Source organism: Gymnoscopelus microlampas (genome assembly GCF_963454915.1).
Source record: "Gymnoscopelus microlampas genome assembly, chromosome: 20".
NCBI classification, from domain to species: domain Eukaryota; kingdom Metazoa; phylum Chordata; class Actinopteri; order Myctophiformes; family Myctophidae; genus Gymnoscopelus; species Gymnoscopelus microlampas.
Window position 1 is genome coordinate 3,844,722 of NC_139957.1, and position 22,586 is coordinate 3,867,307.

Genomic DNA, 22,586 nt, shown 5'->3' on the forward strand with positions numbered 1-22,586 from the left:
TGGGCTTGTAGATCTGCTGTTTTCAAACGATTTTTATACATGTTGAAATAATGAGTACTTTTACTTTTGGTACTTTAAGTATTTTGATGCCAAAACTTTTGTACTGTTGCTAAAGTAAATTTTGATTACTGGACTTTTACTTGTAACAGAGTATTTCTACACTAAGGTATTGATACTATTACTTAAGTAAAACATTTGAGTACTTTTTCCACCACTGCAGCAGCCATATTGGAAAGAAACTGGTCCTTACTTCCTTCACAGGTGTTACTGTACCAATACTAATTAAGACTCTGTTCCATTTAGTGTAGCACAGTGGTTCTCAAACTCTTCAATTTCAACGACCCCATAACTCTGAGTGTACAAATGGAACCAAATGGACCCGTATGGGTCCATTTGGTTCCATTTGTACACTCTCACAGTTACACACCCGGCCGTAAGGGGCCATTTTGAACCCCCCTTCAAGAAACCGTGAGGGTCAGTGTTTCCAGTGAGCCAAAATGCACAATATCAGCACGTTTGACCAGAATGGAACAGAGCTCTAATTAGTATCATTGGTAAGACCTGTGAAGGAAGTTAGCAAGAGGCCCAATTTCTATGGCTTCTGTGCATAGAGCCTATAAATAGACGATCTACGAGCTTGTAGATCTGCTATTTTTTGCTCATTTAGGAAAAGATTTCTAAGTCGGAAGTGAAAGGTTTTCCCAGTGTGTCTGCGGGTTCGATACAAATTTAACCAATGAAGCGTATTTACAGTAACAGTTATGGACATGCAAGGTTTCCACTCCCAACAGCCACGATATTTCGTTGTTGTTGGGCAGAAACCTTTTATCTCCATATGTTAACTTTTTGCGTTTTTTTTCCCGTAAATTAATGCCCAACTTGATCATACATACTACAGCGTCACACAATAGTATCAAAAGTAGCAGATCTACAGTACAAGCTCGACGTTCTGCTACTTTTGCTATTTTTGAATTTGAGTCCTGAAAAGTACCAGTTTTGGACATGAGGTTTCCACCCGACAGAGACGATATCAGATCAGACTGATTCTAGAGGTGAAACGGGTGTTGCAGCAGGTAATCGGTTACACACGAAGAAGCTATGACGGAAAGCGGAACGATTTAACAGCAAATATTAAGTGACCTTCTCAGTAAAGTCAGAAACATAAGATAATATCTGGGGCAGACGTTATGACGGCAGGATTTATATGTAGACTGCCAAATGTGTGTATGCATTTCCCTTATATTCATCTTTGTTAAATACACTCTATGCATTACTCATAGTGGGGGCCCTTAGGGAGATTTTAGGGTATGTTCGTTCACTTTTGTCTAAAAGCGCCAAATTTGGCACAGGTGTAGCTCAGGGCATACTTAAATGATTTGGCTAGGGCGCCCGCGCCGGTGACCTTTGGGGTCGCCACAGCGGCCGATCCAATATGGCCGCCACTTGTAATAGCTTTTGTCTCTAACATTTGAAACAGATGAGCTACAAATGTAAACTTGGTGTCTATTTCATGTGTTTTGACAATTAGAAATGTGTTGGAATGCTCTTTTTTATTTTTGGGTGTGTCTAGACCCCTAATTTGCATAATTCCAAGTGGCGTTTTGCTATTCTGAAGACATTGGACGTAACTTGGCCATTGTTATGAGTAAAACCTGGTGCAATAGGTCTAATTCAACTAATTCTGACATGCATGATTCCTTTCTGATGTTTATATGAAATGTCAGGGGTGGGGAGGGGGGGGGGGGCTGTGGTTGTGACATTTTGAAGACATTGGTTTCGCTTAAAGGGCTCTTTGGCTACTTGCGGGGAGGCCACGTGGAGGCTGTCTTCTTCTCTCCCTTTTTTTCTCCTTTTTTTTGGGGGGGGGGGGGTTGGGGTTGTTGTTGTTTTTGTTCCCCAATAACTAGACAAAAGCTGCACCAAGTGTGCGCATCCAGGTTAGTGTGCTGGACCCTCATTGTTGGTGCATGCTCCCTCACATCCACACAATGAGGTGCAACAGACCCCAGATTTAAAGCACTTGCAGCGCCCGCTACAAGACTTCTTGCACCCGCAGCGGAGAAGGATGGCACAGGCTGTACTGGCATCTGGCAGATGGGTCCAGTATGGTTCCCAAGCCTTTGTTGTCGAGCTGTTCCATCCCCACATTCCAAAATTGGGAATATTAAGTTTGACGGAGGTTGCCTGACTCCAATAAAAACTGGCCTGCAGCAGTGCCCTTTTTACATGCTGAGTCAGTGCAGCTTGGGTGGGAGGAAGGTTCTCAAGGGACTTTGTACCATTTGAGAAAAGCCGCTGTCTGGCCTCATCTACACTACTGCAGCCACAGCTCTTACTGTACATGATGACAACCATACGCTCCAGACGTTGCATATGAACAGGATCAGAGTTGATCTTCTCAGGCTCCAAGGTGAGGGCAACCAAGGTGTCTGTGAGATCTGGTGTTGCCTCCCAAGCTGCCCATGCACTCTTTTTCCCATGGCCATGGTCCTGTCAGCGCATGGAAGAGAGGCAATGCCAGTGACTTCTGAGGACCCATTGCATTGCGGATTTCATGGACAGGAATGTCTCGGTAGCTTTTTCCACAGCCAAAGCCAATCCAAAGATCTGTGATCTTTAATGCATCAAAAAAGTGGATTGCAAGAATGACAACATCACTGTCAACCGTACGGACAAAAGCCTTTTTATGGCCATTGGCCCCAGCATGGGCCAAGTGCAGAACCATTCTCGTGTCTGCTTCAGGATGGTTACAAGGCTGAAGTGTAGACAAATTGAATCCAGGCCTGTTGCAGAGAACATCATCATTAATCGTACACAGCAGTAGTTTACCCTGCATGTCATCCTTTGTGAGCTCGACACTTACAAGTCCAAACAGTTCTTTCTTATTGTCTTCATTTTTCAGGAACTCACTGTTCCAATTACGCTTTGGAATAGGAGTTCTGCCATCCCCTATTTTAGTTATTTTCCCCATTCCTCGGCGTTGGTGAGTTTGTGCTTTTAGGTTCTCCTCTGGATATGTGTCAAACACAATATCCAAGCGCTCAACAGAGTCATGGCTCATGTATGACCTAACAAACCCTGCAATATTGGTGTTTATGTATTCATTGAATGTACATTATTTGCAGCGAGGGGCCGGACCATTTGGGCCATTACTGCTCCATCAAGCACAACTACAGTGGCCTTCTTAGCTGCTGCTATGCGGACTTTTTGGACATTCAAGCATTCAAGTATGTCCGCCTTTGTGCCGCAGCGTAAAAGCCCTTGGTTGGAAATGCTGGGTGGCTCTCTCTGGTTTTCATACTTGAAGAACTCTGCCATGTCTGCATCAGGCCTCGATTGAAGGGAAAGGAATAGTTGGGTGATGAGATTCATGTTTTGCTTCTGAATGCTGTTATTGCGTTTGGCTTTTCGGTCTGGTCGATTTGCAAAAGTCAAGATTTTTGTCCGTGGAATTATATCCGAAATGGGCTTTGTGGCCTTCTCAAGTCGCTCCTCTACATAAGCTAAAGGTAGTGCTATAGCAACTTTGTGAACGGTTGTGAGTGATTCAGATACTTCTGTTTCCACAATTTCCTGCGTGTCAAGTGCTGTGAGGTCATGATCTACTGATAGAAAAGGATTCCTGTGACTTTCCATAATGGCTGTGAAGGATTTGACATCTTTCATGAACTTGACCTGCAAGTTATGTGCCTCTTCATGATGAGAAGTTGAGGATGGTGAGCTGATGTTACTATACACAGCTTCAAACTCTTGCACCAACCTGGCACTGTCTGGCCCTGCAAGCATGAATAGTGTGAGAGCTTCAGGCTTTTCATAGAGTCCAGCTGCTCCACCATAGGACTGCAGAATTTTGTTTGACTGCTCATGTGATTGATCCTTTGCAATCAAGCTGAACTTGTGTTCTGAACGTTGCACTACAAAATTCCCCTTCAAAAACTCTTCATAAATTGCCGGATGTTTTTCCGGTAGTTCAACCATGTCTCGTACATGGATAGGTAACCAGCGGGCATAGTTTGTGTGATCCATCACATAAAACCAAGCACACAGTTCATCACAAACTTGAACATACAATTCGAAGTTTCCTTCACGAAGTGACTGAATGAATCGACACAGTAGTAGCTCTAGCTCCATGATGGTGGACCAGTACTTGAACTGTGGAAACTCTGCTTGAGCTCGTTGGTCCCACATCTCAAATGACTCAGGTGGACCAAGAACATCTGCACAATAGGCAGAGTATGCATTTTGTTTGAGAATCTGAAGGGACATGAGAGTGACTTGATGGGCATAGCGTGTCCGTTTTATATGGTGCTCATTGAGGGCAGACTGAGCTCGTCCTGAAGTTAACACCTGGGCCTTTCCTACCATAAGATGAGCTTTGTCTTCAATATGCAATGCTCCCATCATCAAAACCAATTTATCCTCACCAAGTGTCATGGGGTCTAGCCCTTTAAGCGAAACCAATGTCTTCAAAATGTCACAACCACAGCCCCCCCCCCCTCCCCACCCCTGACATTTCATATAAACATCAGAAAGGAATCATGCATGTCAGAATTAGTTGAATTAGACCTATTGCACCAGGTTTTACTCATAACAATGGCCAAGTTACGTCCAATGTCTTCAGAATAGCAAAACGCCACTTGGAATTATGCAAATTAGGGGTCTAGACACACCCAAAAATAAAAAAGAGCATTCCAACACTTTTCTAATTGTCAAAACACATGAAATAGACACCAATTTACATTTGTAGCTCATCTGTTTCAAATGTTAGAGACAAAAGCTATTACAAGTGGCGGCCATATTGGATCGGCCGCTGTGGCGACCCCAAAGGTCACCGGCGCGGGCGCCCTAGCCAAATCATTTAAGTATGCCCTGAGCTACACCTGTGCCAAATTTGGCGCTTTTAGACAAAAGTGAACGAAAATATCCCTAAGGGCCCCCACTATCAGCAACCTCTCACACCAAAGTGTTATTTCTAACTTAACTGCAGCTGTTATGTTCTCCTCTCCTCTCCATGGATCCTTGAGGGGTCTTTAAAGGGATAATTCACTTTCAGAAACATTTTGGGTCATTTTATCGTCTTCAGGCTTATATGAGCCCCCCAGACCGTTTTTTTAAGTTGCTTGATTCAGTATTCAGATATTTGATATTCATTTTATCAGACACGCCCCCTTCCTATACAAACCCATTATAACTTCAAACTCAATTTTTAACATGTTAGAATCAAAAACACCCGTCCTTGGTTCTGGTGAGGGGGCCATGTGAGGGGGCCATGTTTTTTTCGATTACTTTTTTCATTTATTTTATTTTAATTTTTTTTTTTTTTTTTTTAAAGAAAATATATTAAAATAAATGAAAAAAGTAATTGAAAAAACACGGTCTCCTCACGTATTAGAAGGACAATATCAGTCACCAGAACCAATAAGGACGGGTGTTTCTGAAAAAAAAATTGTTGAAGTTACAATGGGTTTGTATAGGAATTTTGTTTGTTTGTCCGTCTGATAAAATTAATATCAAATATCTAAATACTGAATCAAGCGACTTAAAAACTGTCCGGGGTGCTCCCAAAAGCCTGAGTAGACCATAACATGACCCAATTTTTTTTTATTTAAGTGAAATATCCCTTTAACTCTGAGAGTGGACACTCTCAGAGTTATGGTGGTCCACACCACAGGAATACATAAAATTCCATTAATAATTGTTGAAGTGCTACAAGTTAGTCAAATAATAATGTAAACCGTACAGAAAGAGTTTAAAACCGTAGTGCAACATCGATATCAACAAAATATTACAATATCATCATGTGATAAATGGCGTGGTATTGGAATGACACTAGGCCTGTCAAAAAAAATCGATTCATGAATAAATCGCGATTCCTAATGCCACGATTTTAAAAATCGAATCAAAATATTAAAATCGATTTTTTTTTACTTTTTTTTTTTTTTTTTTTTTTTAAGTTAGTACCTTTTTCACTGGCACTTTGTCTGAAATCAATGTCAGAAAGACTGACTGACATGATCTGGCTGCATTGAAGTGTATGATTCAACTTTTCATGGTTTATATTATATCAAAATGTTCTAGTATAATTAAAGCAAGTGATTTGGGGTAGAAAATCGCAATAAATCGCAGAATCGAATATCAATTAATCGCAGAATCGCAATTTTAATCGAATCGGCACCCTAGAAAATCGCAATAAATCGCAGAATCGAATCGAATATCAATTAATCGCAGAATCGCAATTTTAATCGAATCGGCACCCTAGGAATCGATTTTGAATCGAATCGTGAGGTAAGTGAATTGTGACACCCCTAAATGACACAGACTTGCATACTTGTCGATAATGATACCAGCATTGTAGGCAGTATCGGTAGCTTTTCCGATTCTGGTGTCGGTATTGGAGCAACTCTAATAAGAAGGGTTTGAGATTGGTGCTCTGACATGTGTGCTTTTTCCCTGCTAGGGACTCGAGGGGTGTGGTATGCAGTGGTGGAAAAAGTACTCACATGTTTTACTTAAGTAAAGGTATCAATACTGGAATGTAGAAGTACTCTGTTACAAGTAACACTGGTGGAAAAGGTGACTCTGTGTACATTTTTTTCAACTCACAGAAGTCAAATGAACACTCCAGACATACGGCGTTCTTACACATCTGGCCCATGTGTCCATTTCACAGGGAGGTTTGATTTGCAAGCGGGGACCTTTGCCAATTCTGGGAACGCCAAACCGTTCCACTGCGTTTTGCTTGTGCACTAATGGCTGCAATCGGTCTTTCTGGAGCGGTTTGTTTGTTTGTTTGGAGCCATCTCAGCATTGTGGCTAGACGTTGTGTTCTAATTGGAGGTAGTACATCGTCTCTTTCGGGTGGAAAACCTCATACTGTACGTCCAAAAACGGTTCATTTCAGGATTCAAATAAAAAGCATCAAAAGTAGCAGATCTACAAGCTCGAAACGCGTCGCTTCGCGCCGCGTTTCGAGCTTGTAGATCTGCTACTTTTGATGCTTTTGTGTGACGCTGTAGTAGGATCAAGTAGTGCGTTAATTTACGGAAAAACACAAGTTAGAATATGGAGATGAGAGGTTTCTGCCGGCAGCAACGATATGATCATTGTCGTTGGCAAGACCTTTCCGACCAGTAGAATTGAGCCCTAGCCTAGCAGGTTTCACCACACAAGGGAATAATCAGGTATACAAAAGACTACAAAAGACCAGTGGTGGACAAAATACTTGACCCCAGTAGTCAAATATTATTTCACTACAGGTGAAAGTTGCTCTGTCAAATTTGTGCTTGAGTTTAAGTACTGGGGTACTTGGTTTCAAATGTACCATTTCACAAGTTCAAAATGTATTAAAAAATGACGCATTGTGAGCCTGTAGATCGACTATTTTCAAATGGCTACAAAGTAACGAGAAACTGAAGCTGTCAAATAATGGTTGTGGAGTAAAAAGTACAATATTTGCCAATATTTGAGTAGTGGAGTAGAAGTAAAAGTATTCAACGTTGGAAGTAGTACTTTCCACCACTGCGTTCATTGTAAAGCACTTTAGACAAAGGCTCTATATAAAAGCACTATTTACATTTAGCTACTTTCAAGTCTATAGCTGTAAGGATTCCAATAATGTTACAGCCTCTCGCTTCGTTCAAATTGCTTTCTTTTTGTATCCAGTTTTATTACTTTTCCAACCTTGCTGTTGAATGTGTCCTTTTTCAACATGCTTTATCAGCTTTGCTACTCTTCCCGCTCGTAATAATCAAATCCCCACAAACAACATCATTGGACAGCATTCGGAAAATGCACAATCTAAATGAATTATTAGTAACTGTTTTTTTCCCCCTCTCCTTCTCCGCCTATAAGATAAGAGAAAAACAACCATAAAATAAAAGGCTGCTATAAACTTTGCCTCACAGGTGCTTTCACTCTAGATCCAGAAGTTAATCGGCAGTGACGACTGGGCCTCATCAAAGGGCGCAGCAATCAATGAGGGGAGCAAAAGACACATTTAACCCTTTAAGATCGGGAACGGAATCTGTGTCATCTTAAGATTTATTTGGCTATTTTTGAAAAATCGTGAAAATGTGTGCAAATCTTTGAATATATATGTATCTCTGCTGTCCGGCAGGAACCAGCTCCAAAATGTTCATTTTTCAGGAAATGAAAAAAGGGTTTTTGTTCATCATTGATAAGAACAGCTGAATGGACCTCCAAGCTCATAATGAGGTTGGAGGTCAAAAGGGGGTGGAGCCTGGAGTCAGCAAAACCAGCTAACTCCACCCCCCTTTACCAGCTAACTCCACCCCCCTTTGGTGGAGTTAACTGGTTTAGCAGAAAATTTGAGGATCCAATGGAGTTAGCTGGTTTTGTCAGAAGCACTTTTTAATGCTTTTCATTGGTTCAGTATTTGTTTTTACCAACACACAGACATAAAGGGTGTTCAATGCCCCTGATTCATGAAAAAAAAAAGGAAAAGCGTTAAAATGGAGTTAGCTGGTTTCTGCCGGACAGCAACGAAGTGAACATTTGTAAAATATTTAGTTCCAGGGACCCCCCAGAATTTGAGTTACAAATGTTCCCTTTAAAGGTATAGCCCACTAGGCAACTTAAGCTTACATTTTAAAAGTATTTATATATATATATATATTTTTTGCATTTTTTCCCCTCTATCAGCCACTATATAATGATGCTGTGGTGTTTTCCTGCATTGAAACACAGTCCTCTTTCTGAAATCCGTATTTTTCCTACTAGCGGAGCAGATAAGTGCTACGATCTTTCAATTTATGATAAAAGCGTGAACATTGGCGTGAGCAGTCTCCATGGGTCACTTGACAAGAATATTGTCTGAGCCATTTGTAATTTCAAGATGGCGGCCATTTTTCAAGATGGCCGACACCTTAGTGGGCAGTTAAGTGATATGATGGTTTATTTGGTGATACAAGCATGAAAATTGGCATGAGCAGTCTCTGTGGGTCACTTGACAATAGGCCACCCACAGCTATTTGAAATTTCAAGATGGCGGCCATTTTTCAAGATGGCCAACACTTTAGTGGAGCAATTAAGTTATATAATGGTTTATTTGGTGATACAAGCATTACATTTGGCATGAGCAGTCTCTAAGGGTTGCTTGACAAGAAAACACTCCCAGCCACTTGAAATTTCTATTTTCAAGATGGTCGCCCCCTGGATCCTCAAAAGATACATTTTCTCATAGAAATGTACGTTTTTTTTTTCATTAACACATTGACTGCCGTCGGCTAATCTCAGAACGTCCATCGTAGTGCCAAGCAATTTCTTACCTTTTTTGTTTTTTTGATTCCGTCATAGGCCCCGCTAAATCCGTTTAAAATCCGCGTTCATTTGGTTCGACACAAACACGGGACCCGACCGAACAAAACGCTGAAAACCGTGCGGCGATCCGACACTGCATTCTGGAGAACGAGAGGAAAACGCTAAAATGGTGGATGCGGTGAGAAAAACAACAAGCCAGAGATAATGGCGTCCAAAGTTGACCGCTAGACAGGAAACGGAGGCGGGAGAAAAACCGGAAACAGTATTATTTCGTTTCCGGTCCGCCCACTTCGAGACCGGAAGTGCAAAAAAAATCCGGAATCTGCACCTGCACGATTTAACATGGGAAAACTACGGGACTACGGGCTACGGGAACGGCAGTTAACGGTTGGATTTAACGGCCCGTAGGACTACGGGCCTGGCAGTGGATGTGTTAAGGACGATTATTATTATTATTATTATTATTATTATTATTATTATTATTATTATTATTATTATTATTATTATTATTATTATTATTATTATTATGCTAAAACAGTTGTGTTGATTTGTTGATCAAAGATAGATTAGATAAGAGTGAATATCTGCACTACCAGGGCACACTGGTGATATATCACTGCTGTTAAACCTCAGAGTGGGGTTCAATGTCAGCTAATTGAAAGTTAGTATCCCAAATGCTGTCTAATTTACCCCAAAACAGTTAGATAGCCGCACCTGAATTGACAGGTTGTGCCAGCGCGGGAGAGCCGAGCCAAGGTTAATGGGGTTTTAATTAACCGGATGGTACAGATCGCATGGGATTTAAATGGCATTGGATGAACGATCGGACTAAGTGTTGGGTTAAGGCGCAAACTTAGTTGTATCCCATACTGTACATCAAAGTGCTTGGTAAAAGGTGGTAAAAGGATAAACCCTCTGCCTCTGCCTATGCTGCAGACATGGCAGAAGCCATCATAACAGTTGTGAAAACTAACTGGGACAGATGTTTCATTTGTCAGCAGGTCACCAAGGAAAAACTCATTCAGACAAGTTTATTCAACAGAGAGCACGATCGTACTGGTCATGATACCATTGCAAGAAATGTTCCATTATTTCATAAGATCAATGCTCTGCCTATCTTACTTAGTCCAACCCGACTAGATGAAGGTGATGGCATAGAAAGCACATTGACAAGAAACAGAGCAACATATCATTCAAGCTGTTCAACAACACAGAGCTGGAAAGGGCCCAAAAGAGAGCATCTACATCTGCTGAAGACACTGAAGATACCAAAGATATCCATGTCAAGAGACTAAGAAGATCTAATGTATGACCGGTCCAGTGATGTCACAACTGTGAACGAGGCCAGGCTTGATCTCTTTGCCAGAAAGCAAAGACGATATGACTTGATCCTGCCAACTCAAACAGCACTCAAAGAGCATGCCAAACGTGCTTCTTATGAGGCTGGATACGTGTGGGGACAGGCATTGAAGCGACCTCCACAAATGCCGAGCCCATCTGACTGGGGATGGGTGGAACAGGACGAGAAGTGGAAAGTCTTCTGGACTCCACTTCCACCTATTGCAGAGAGTTGTTGGGAGTTGACCAGTGGGTGCACCAAGGCATGTACTGGAAGGTGTAAGTGCTTCAGATATGGACCCAGTTTCACATGCCTATGTAATTGCCCCTGCTAGAACCTATTTGCATGTTTATTTTGTTTTATTCCCCGTTGTCCTCTGTGTTTTCAAGTGTAGGCCTATGGCTCGGCTTCCCCTCGCCACATCGGCGCATCATGTTTTACTTTGTATCTAGTCTATTACTGTGTAATTTTCAGTTGTTACTTTGTAACATTGCTTCCACTACCTTCCACTGCCATATCTAACAGAGAAGCACATTTTCAGTTTAGTTCCTTAGTATAGTTTGTCATGGTTCCGTGGCTATTGCCATTCAGTGTTAGCCATTGCTCATAATTTTGGAGCACTGTCCGTTCAGCACCACAACTGTGCTTATCAGCACCACAACTGTGCTTATCAGCACCACAACTGTGTTAATTTATTCATCTTATTTTTTGTTTCCCCACCCCTTAGTATCTATTTGACACTTGTAATGGCTGTTAGTTTAAAAAAAAAAGATATATATTATCCTCCCTTGTGACTGTTACTTTGTCGTGGTAAGGGAGCTTGTGTAAGCCTACCTCAGTGAACCCTGAGAGCTATGCCGGTGGGAGGCAACTCCTGACAGGTTTTACCAAACTGGACAGCTTGTGGGCGAGGAGTCAGACAAAACACAGTCAAACAACCTCTCTTGACAGAGCTTTTTGAGGAACCCAATACATTTCTATGAGAAAAGGTATCATTTAAGGATCCACATGGCGGACGGCAGACATCTTGAAATTTCAAGTGGCTGTGGGCGGTTTCTTGTCAAATTACCTTTTGAGACAGCTCATGGCAATTTTCATGCTTGTATCACCAACTAAATGATTTCTTAAGCTTAACTGCTCCACTAAGGTGGTGGCCATCTTGAAAAATGGCCGCCATTTTGAAATTTCAAGTAGCTGTGGGTGACTTATTGTCAAATGACCCACAGAGACTGCTCATGCCAATTTTCATACTTGTATCACCAAATGAACCATTATATAACTTAAATGCTCCACTAAAGTGTCGGCCATCTTGAAAAATGGCCGCCATCTTGAAATTTCAAGTAGCTGTGGGTGGCTTATTGTCAAGTGACCCACAGAGACTGCTCATGCCAATTTTCATGCTTGTATCACCAAATAAACCATCATATCACTTAACTGCCCACTAAGGTATCGGCCATCTTGAAAAATGGCCGCCATCTTGGAATTACAAATGGCTCAGACAATATTCTTTTCAAGTGACCCATGGAGACTGCTCATGCCAATTTTCACGCTTTTATCATCAACTGAAAGATTCTGCCAGAAAAAAGCATTTAGCCGCTCCACTATACTATTGTTTTGACATCCGGGTATCCGGGACGTAAATGAAATGAAGTGCATGTGCGTCCACGCGCGTCCGTGTGAACTGTTCGAGTGAAACCGAATGGAACCGAGTTCAGCCGACAAAAATGGAACGGCAGCCATTGTTTTCTGTACTTTCGGTTTTAAAACTTTAAAACGCTCTCAAACATCTTTTGTGAGGCACGGAATTTACTTTTAAAATATCGTTTGGATAGAATTTTGTTGTTTAACTTCATATATCTGGTCAATTAATCATGACAGAGCCTATAAAAAATAGAAATTCAGAGAACCGGCAGGGGCGGGCAGTGACACGGATGTATCCGAATAAAGCAACCTATTTTCGGCATAGCCCCTTCTAAAGTCCCCTTGCGTCATATGGCTGGTGGTTGGGAAAAGGAGCTGCTGATTGGCTGAAGGGGATCGAACTGCTGATTGGCTGAAGGGGTTGTCAGTCAACTGTAACCCATTAAGCCCTAAGGCCGATTTTACAAACGGCTTCTAAATCAGTAGTTCTCACACTATCAAGATTTTTCAAAAACGTTCAAAAATAGCAGATAGCAGAATAGCACAAAGTGACTCGCTGTGAGCTTGTATATCTGCTATTTTTGAATAGCCAACGCTAAAGGTTATAGATTTGTTTGATATTATACTGCTTTTAGACTGATTATAGGTTATTGGTTCTCCTATGAGCCTAGATGACTATTTATATGCATCTGATGTATTACCTCATGTTTACCTTGATTACTGTAAATCGCTCTGGATTAAGAGCGTCTGCTAAATGCCTAAATTGTAAATTGTAAAATCTAAAGTGACACAGATGCTTTCCCGGTGGCGCAGTCGGTACCGCTGTCGCCTCACAGCTAGAAGGTCCTGGGTTCGATTCCCGCCGGGGACGCTGGGGCATCATCATCATACCCTAGGTGGGGTTGGCGAAAGGGCCTTTCTGTGTGGAGTTTGCATGTTCTCCCTGTGTCCCCTAGGGTAGTTAATACAACTAGACCATACCCGGTCGACGCATCCGTGGGGGGATATGCGCACATGATCTGGCAACCCGGGAGGCAGTTCGTCCCATAGCTGGGCAGCCCCGTAACCATGGCGACAGTGTTTGACACAAAAACGCTAATAAGAAGCTGAGATTTGGTGAAATTGAAAAACGGGCTTCACAGTTAAGTTCAGATGGTAATGGTCAATGGTTGTGTGCAAAATCAGAGCAATTGCTCCAGCCACTGAGGAGAACCGGGTAGCTTCACCTACTCACCTACTCACCACTACAGACAGACTCACCCCTTACTAGAATTATAGTATGATAATACCCTCAGAAAAACATGTGGTAATCCTGGTCTCTATACTGCCTCCCCCTGGTCAACCGGGGCGCCTGATGGAGGGGAAAAGAACTGGTGGGAATAACGTGTTCCTTCCACGAGCTACGTCCTACCGGGGAAACTCCCCCCTGTCAGGTGACAAGAAGGTCAGTTGGCTCTCATGCATTGAAGGAGGCACGAACTCGGCCCTGGGCTCCTATAGGCTGGTGGGTGGAGTGTAGCGCCCAGGATCACTTAGAAAATTGGCACCGGGTAAAAAAAAGGGTTACAAAATCGTGGGATAAAAAAAATTAAGAAAAAAAAACTCTAATTCTGCAACTAAACGTTTTTTATTCTCGTGTTAGCATTGCCATAATATGATATCACTACCCTGCAAATGTCTCACTGTTATTCACATTCAGCCGGTATCTCAGCACCAAAGAGGACAGACGGAGGTGGAATGTGCAGTCTGGGACAATTTGTACTTTTGTTTTAAAGTCCAACGCACGCACGCCTCTCTCTCCATCTCTGGCTCGTATATAAACTCATACATAAAACATGAGTCATCCTCCACATCCGCGCCGTTAATATTTTAAGCTCATTTCAGTGACTGACGCTACTGACGGAAGCTCGCCACGCGCTGAACTTTTCGGCCCGCTGTCATTGGCGATGAATATTTATAAGAATGCCAGCCCTAACGAGGACGCTCGTTAAAATAATGTCAACAACCGACTTGCGTCCGCCCCCCCCGCACACACACACTCACACACACACACACACACACACACACACACACACACACACACACACGCCACGTTATGAAAACTATCTCCCCAACTCTTAACCCATTTAGACCGTGTTTGTGTCACTTTAGATTATTTTATACTTTGGGGCTATTTTTTTGATTTTTTTGTGCAAATCTTTGAATACATACATTTTTTAAAACAACATTTTTAACTAAAACCTTTGCTACTGGAGGTCCCCGGAACAACATTTTCATGATTTTTCAAAAATAGCAGATCTACAAGCTCATAGCGTGGCACCGAATGCATCTTGTATATCTGCTATTTTTGAATAGCCCCAAAGTATAAAATTATGGTCTAAAATGACACAGTATGTGTTCCCGGCCTTAATGGGTTAAGCTAACAACCTAGCGTGGGCTACGGTGTGCCGTAGCCAATTACGCAGTAGGACATGTGGTTTAATACGGTGGTAGATTGTATTTTCATAAGCATTTCTGCTTAAATTGCTCAGGTGATGGACAGGAGAGAGTGAAGAGGCGGTATATGGATGGTTGGAGAGGTGTGTGTGTGTGTGTGTGTGTGTGTGTGTGTGTGTGTGTGTGTGTGTGTGTGTGTGTGTGGTGCAGCCTGACACAGGCCTCTAGCCCACTATGTTCTGTAGTAATTAGGTCTAGAACGGCACTTTTCCTATTTATTGTCAATTATTTTAGCTACACTTCATATCCTATTGCAGTGGTTCTCAAACCTTTTTGTGCCAATGACAGTGGTGGAAAGTAACTTAGTACATTTACTTAAGTATTGTAGCTTAAGTACAATTTTGTAATTTTGTAAATAATAGTCTGCACACTGTAACTTTACAAGGAGCTCCCAGTCGAGGCTTCATTTGCAGATTAACGTTTCGACACAAGGTCTTCTTCAGAATGAGGCACAGGAGAAACACAACACTCCTTACTTCAGCCTATAGTACTGAACTAAACTATTATATTTGAATTACAACATCAAGAATACAAAAATAGCAAAATACAAAAAACAACAACATTTGTATGCAAAAAGCATTTTGATATACAAAAGAAAAGAAAAATCAATATATGAAGATTATAAGACAGTGAGTAATTCAAAGCATAGATGTCGGTCAATAGAGAGTATGCACATGTGTCACTTTTCCACCGGGACTCAGGGGCGGACTGGCCATTTTGCGTACCGGGCAAAAAATAAATAAAAAAAATGTGCGGGGACCCCCCTTGGGGTCCCGACCCACAGGTTGAGAACCACTGATCTAGCTTGACACCCCAGATAAAGCTCCTATCCAGAAGTCACAGAACTGCCAGACATTCGGGGGCATTTTCCCCGGAACAGCTTCATGACGCGTGACAGCCATTGTACTTCTCTTTCCAACTCTGTTTCTTCATGGTCATCGATCATGTCTTCCTGGAAGGCAGAGTGAAAAAGCAACCGTTGTCGTTTCATTAAGTCGGGAAAGAAGTACAATGCATTTTGCTGACCAAAGCAACAGTATACGGATCTGTGACTTGTTTTAGCAGTTTTTGTGGAGTCCTAAGACCAGTGGTGTAAAATAACTAAGTACATGTACTGTACTGTACTTACAGTAAGTGCGATTTTGAGGTATTTTTTACTTTATTTCCAAATGTCAATACTTTAACTTATCTCAGAGGCAAATATTGAACCTTTTACTCCACTAAAATTATTTGTAGACTTTAGTTACTTGTTACTTTGTAGATTTTGATTATTATTCTAATCTAAAACATGACTTAAACCACACCAGCCCTACATACAACGCACCGCTTAGCAATGCGTTGTGAGCTTGTAGATCTGCTTTTTTTCAAAAGATTTTTTATACATCCTCCTATATTAAAATTGGCTTAAGGGAGGACGAGGGGGCGTGTTTGTTCAATTACTTTCTTCATTAATTTCATCAAATTGTTTATTTTTATTAAATGTTTTACATTTTGTATTTATTTTATACAAAATAAATGAAAAGAGTAATTGAAAAAAACAAGGCCCCTCATACATTAGAAGTGTGTATATAGGAAGGGGACGTGTCTGATAAAAGGAATATCAAATATCTAAATACTGAATCAAGCAACTTAAAAACTGTTTTGGGGTGCTCACAAATGCCTGAGTAGACGTTAAAATGACTCCAAACATGTTTGAAAGCGTAATATCCCTTCAACCCATTAAGACCTGCACGTATCTGTGTCATTTTTTTATTTGAGCTGAAAAGTATTATTTTACACTTTGGCTATTCAAAAATAGCAGATATACAAGCTCGTAGCGCGGCACCGAGTGCCGCGCTACGAGCTTGTAGATCTGCTATTTTTTTTAAATCGTGAAAATGTGTGCAAATCTTTGAATATATATATATTCTTTTAAGGCAAACATTAACTCAAATCTTTGCTTCTGGCGGTCCCTGGAAAAAAATATTTTTGCAACGCGAACTGTCATCTGCAGAATGGATAAGCTCCCTGGCCCACAGACCTATAGCCATGCAGAGGAGAGGGGACCGACAAAAATAACCGACAAAGAAATCTCCAAAGGACTTTACTAAAATCGACCTTCAGGATATAAACTCCAGTACTGTGATTGGCTGGTTTCACGTGTTCAGCCAGTTGTGTATTGACATGGACGAGTAAGTGTCTCACTTAGTTCTTCCTTTACAGGTTAGACCGTTAGTATTATCATTCAATTCTTCTGGGGGTCCCTCGAACAAAATGTTTTCAGATGGGCGTCCGCGGCCAAATACATATCATTTTGGGGGTCCTTGACATGAAAACGTTTGAGAAACCATTGATATAGCTACATACATTTTTCAGAAAACTGGGATTTAGAAGACATTTGTATTATTCGTTTCCGGATTGAATGAGTTAAACGGTAAATACACAGAAAAAAATCACACCCAGTGTGAAGTGAGCGGTGTTTTTTAGCGGTGCCAACCACTCTATACGTGGCTTTGACTCGGTGTCTGTGTGTCTGTCTGTGTGTCTGTCTGTCTGTGTGTCTGTCTGTGTGTCTGTCTGTGTGTCCGTATGAGCCCGGGATGAGCACGGCAAAGAAGCAACACATACAAACACACGCACACACACACACACACACACACACACACGGACTTGGAGATTGCCTATGCCATCTCTCCTCTCATTTGCCACACGTGCCACCGGTTATCAAAGAGGGGTCCAGGGACCCCCAGGGACGTTGCCCGTATGAGCACGGGATGAGCACGGGATTTTAAACAGCTATAACTCCAGTTTGCAGCATGCCACCAAGTCCAAATTTGGTATGTGGACTTAGACCACCAATACGGGCCGAGCATGAATTGCTCAAGCCCCGCCCCCTCTGTCTTCCCATTGGCTGGCCTTTAAACAGCCATAACTCAAGTTCGCAGCATGCTACGGAGTACAAATTTTGGACATGGACTAAAACCACCAATAGGGACAAACTGTAATTACTTAAGCCCCGCCCCCTCTCTCTGCCCATTGGCTGGGCTTTAAACAGCCATTATTCCAGTTTGCAGCATGCTACCAAGTATAAATTTGGTAAGTGGACTCAGACCACCAATAGGGACGAACTGAAATGAGTTAAGCCCCGCCCCAAAGGCACCGCTTCCTTCACACAGGGTGTGATTTTTTAAAACAACAGTGGTCATCACAGTGATGGAAGCTCACTTAAAAAAAGTAGTTTTTTTGAAGTGCATGGTGCTATTTATTGGTTATTAATTTCATCATGCGTCTCGCTAGCCAATCACAGTGCTGAGCAAAGGGTGTGAATAGAGTCAGCCAATCACAGTACAGCGAAAGAACAAGGGTGTGAATAGAGTCAGCCAATCACGACGGAAAGAACAACTTTCACCACGGATGGGTCCCAAACCCACTTAGCGGCTACACCGCTCAAAAAAAGAGTCTAACAACGGCGCTGCTTTCATGTTGATCTCTGCCGTCATGGAGATGATGTCATATTGATTATCAGTCTTGCCCAAACATGGAAAGGCGGCGGCTTGCACACATGGGTGTCGGTAAGGCATGCATGACTACGGTTTGTGTTGTGAGTGAGGTAAGAGGAGAGCTCTGCTCGGTCTGTATAAAGTGTTGAGCTACTGCACACTTCCAGAGATAGAGCGATAGAGACCATACGGAGATAGAGAGAGTATAAAGACACATTTGCAAGCCCCTTCAGAACCTGCAACATCAGTCCTCGTCACAGTCCAAAAGGAGCAGCTTTGACGATACACCGCCACTCCTGGAAGGAGCGAGTCCAAATATTTCCTTACTCAGTTATCTTGTTCTAAGTGTACATCTGCCTTGACATCTCTCTTTGAACACATTGAAGAGGATCCACGACATCTACTACAAAATGACGACTGGACAGATCCCCTCCGCCGATCGGCAGATCACCGCTAGCTGTGTCACCGGCCATGAACATGGACACGCCGACACGCCGACATCCTACGGTCATCCACAGTTTACCAAGACGGTCACTCAACCAGGCGTAAAGGCCCGTCAGAGGAGGACTCACACAAGAAAGACCTCTCACATCTGTCAACTGTGCGACAAGAGCTTCAGTCAGTTAGCTCACCTGAAGTCACACCTGAGTATCCACACTGGAGAAAGACCTTTCATCTGTAAAGAGTGCAACAAGACTTTCCGTCAAGCTGGTGCCCTGAAGTCACACCTCGTTGTCCACACTGGAGAAAAGCCTTTCCACTGTAAAGAGTGCAACAAGACTTTCAGTTGTGTAGGGGACCTGGAGTCACACCAGAATGTCCACACTGGAGAAAAGCCTTTCCACTGTAAAGAGTGCGACAAGGCTTTCCGTCGGGGAGAAGACCTGAAGAGACACCAGCGTATCCACACTGGAGAAAGACCTTTCGTCTGCAAACAGTGCAACAAGACTTTCAGTCGGGAAGGTGTCCTGAAGACACACAAGCGCATCCACACTGGAGAAACGCCGTACCACTGTCAACAGTGTGACAGGACTTTCAGTCAGTCACATAATCTGAAGATACACCAGCTTATCCACACTGGAGAAAAATCCTACCACTGTACAGAGTGCAACAAGAGCTTCAGTCAGTTAGCTCGCCTGAGGACACACCTACTTATCCTCACCGGAGAGAAACCCTACCTCTGTAAACAGTGCAACAAGACTTTCCGTCAGCTATGTCAACTGAACACACACCTGGCTGTCCACACCGGAGAAAGGCCTTTCCTCTGTAAACAGTGCAACAAGGGTTTCAGTAAATTAGGTAGCCTGAAGATACACCTGCGCATCCACACTGGAGAAAAGCCATACCACTGTCAACAGTGCGACAAGAGTTTCAGTCATTTAGGTAGCCTGAAGTCACACCAGAATGTCCACACTGGAGAAAAGCCATACCGCTGTCAACAGTGCGACAAGAGTTTCCTTCAGTTAGCTTACCTGAAGTCACACCTGAGTATCCACACTGGAGAAAGACCTTTTATCTGTAAACAGTGCGACAAGACTTTCCGTCAGGCAGGTGCCCTGAAGTCACACCTCGTTGTCCACACTGGAGAAAAGCCTTTCCACTGTAAAGAGTGCAACAAGACTTTCAGTTGTGTAGGGGACCTGAAGTCACACCAGAATGTCCACACTGGAGAAAAGCCTTTCCACTGTAAAGAGTGCGACAAGGCTTTCCGTCGGGGAGATGACCTGAAGACACACCAGCGTATCCACACTGGAGAAAGACCTTTCGTCTGCAAACAGTGCAACAAGACTTTCAGTCGGGGAGGTGTCCTGAAGACACACAAGCGCATCCACACTGGAGAAACGCCGTACCACTGTCAACAGTGTGACAGGACTTTCAGTCAGTCACATAATCTGAAGATACACCAGCTTATCCACACTGGAGAAAAAATCCTACCACTGTACAGAGTGCAACAAGAGCTTCAGTCAGTTAGCTCGCCTGAGGACACACCTACTTATCCTCACCGGAGAGAAACCCTACCTCTGTAAACAGTGCAACAAGACTTTCCGTCAGTTATGTCAACTGAACACACACCTGGCTGTCCACACCGGAGAAAAGCCTTTCGTCTGTAAACAGTGCAACAAGAGTTTCAGTAAATTAGGTAGCCTGAAGATACACATGCGCATCCACACTGGAGAAAAGCCATACCACTGTCAACAGTGCGACAAGAGTTTCAGTCATTTAGGTAGCCTGAAGTCACACCAGAATGTCCACACTGGAGAAAAGCCATACCGCTGTCAACAGTGCGACCAGAGTTTCCTTCAGTTAGCTTACCTGAAGTCACACCTGAGTATCCACACTGGAGAAAGACCTTTCATCTGTAAAGAGTGCAACAAGACTTTCCGTCAAGCAGGTGCCCTGAAGTCACACCTCGTTGTCCACACTGGAGAAAAGCCTTTCCACTGTAAAGAGTGCAACAAGACTTTCAGTTGTGTAGGCGACCTGAAGTCACACCAGAATGTCCACACTGGAGAAAAGCCTTTCCACTGTAAAGAGTGCGACAAGGCTTTCCGTCGGGGAGAAGACCTGAAGAGACACCAGCGTATCCACACTGGAGAAAGACCTTTCGTCTGCAAACAGTGCAACAAGACTTTCAGTCGGGAAGGTGTCCTGAAGACACACAAGCGCATCCACACTGGAGAAACGCCGTACCACTGTCAACAGTGTGACAGGACTTTCAGTCAGTCACATAATCTGAAGATACACCAGCTTATCCACACTGGAGAAAAATCCTACCACTGTACAGAGTGCAACAAGAGCTTCAGTCAGTTAGCTCGCCTGAGGACACACCTACTTATCCTCACTGGAGAGAAACCCTACCTCTGTAAACAGTGTAACAAGAGTTTCAGTCAGTTAGGTAACCTGAGGAGACACAAGCATAAAACCTTTCCAATTTAACTCTTTCTCTGCCAAGGACTACTTTTACTGTGGTATTTTTTTTTTCTTTTTTGTTTTCAGTGGTTTTCCACCAGATGGCGCTGTTCTCTAACACACGAGTCACCATTTTTCTAGTAACACAGATCCAGGAGATCACGTGATCGAAAGATCCCCACTACCGTTCCCGTCCTGCTTAGCGTATTTGGGGAAATGTCTGTAACTTTATTTTTTCTCCTCTATATTCATAGCTATATTCAAACGTCCGGTAACAAGCGACCGGGGGTCACGATGACTTTTTTTTTTTTCTCGCGGAAGCACAGTGAAACCCTCCGTGCGTAGCAACCGCCAGGGGATCGATCATACTGAATATAAATATTCTGGGACCAGTTAAAATGTAAAGGAAAACCAAAAATCGCTGGCAGTGGGCGAGAAAGTATTTAATCTGTCAGTGAAAGAGTTGAACTCCCGACGGCATAGAAAAAAATTACACAATGATTCCTCTTGTGGGCTGTTCAAGCGTCCTTGGGTTTCTGAAAGGCGCTATATAAAGGGTCTACAGCATGAATTTTAACTTTTTCTTCATTTTTGTGTGTTTTTGGTCTCCCCCACCTCTCTTCTGTTCCAACAAATACCCGACTTCGAGCATGCAGGCTTTCATAGGCTATCTGTGGTTTTTATGTAAATTGGTCTGAAAACAGTCCGTCAGATTTGTTCCCCCACCCTACGTCACGTCTGGGAACAATTCCTCCCGTTTTTCAGTTCTAACAAAAAAAAAAAAATCCAAAAAAAAAATATTTATTTTTTTTTATTTAAAAAAGAAAAAAAAAAAAAATCTTATTTTTTTTTTTTACTTTTTCCACACAGAACCAGGACATGACATGCATACAAACTGTCTCAATAGCGCCCCGTGCCAAACAGGACAATGTGGTATTGCAGGTGAAAGTGCTTTATAAGCCAGAGAGAAGTTAGTTGGAATGAGTATATCTGAGGCTTGATTTAGGCTCAAACCTTTTGAAAAACGTTTGAGGGACATAAACAATATGATATCAAATATTATTATTATTTTTTTAATTCATGGTGTAGCTCCTATAAATCCAAGTTATTATTATTATAATTTTACTGAGGTAAATGTCATTGTTATTGTTTTAGAGGAGGGTTAATTCTTTTTTTATCACGTATTACTTGTTTTCATTCAGAGGGAGGGTCATGGCATTTTATATCAGGGAACATAAATTTCCTCCAGGGGTACCCCTAGATACATTTGGATCTGTCCCTTAGTAAACAGAACATTTTCAGGTCGGAATACCAATGTTATCCAATTAGGATAGAGAACTCAGACAGGATACAGATTAAACACGTGGAATTGGAAGTGATGACACTAAGAAATGAGCAGACAAATTTGGAACAGGACACTATAAAAATGAAGCTGATGAATG

The 22,586-nt window shown here is 42.5% G+C and overlaps 1 protein-coding gene across 1 annotated transcript in view; it reads left to right on the forward strand.

Annotated features, from left to right (window-relative positions):
• LOC311035978 (gamma-aminobutyric acid receptor subunit rho-2-like) overlaps positions 1 to 22,586 on the forward strand; it is a gene marked incomplete at its 3' end in the record, with an annotated part of 136,344 nt that overhangs the window by 60,345 nt on the left and 53,413 nt on the right. The gene's annotated exons all lie outside the window — the stretch shown is intronic.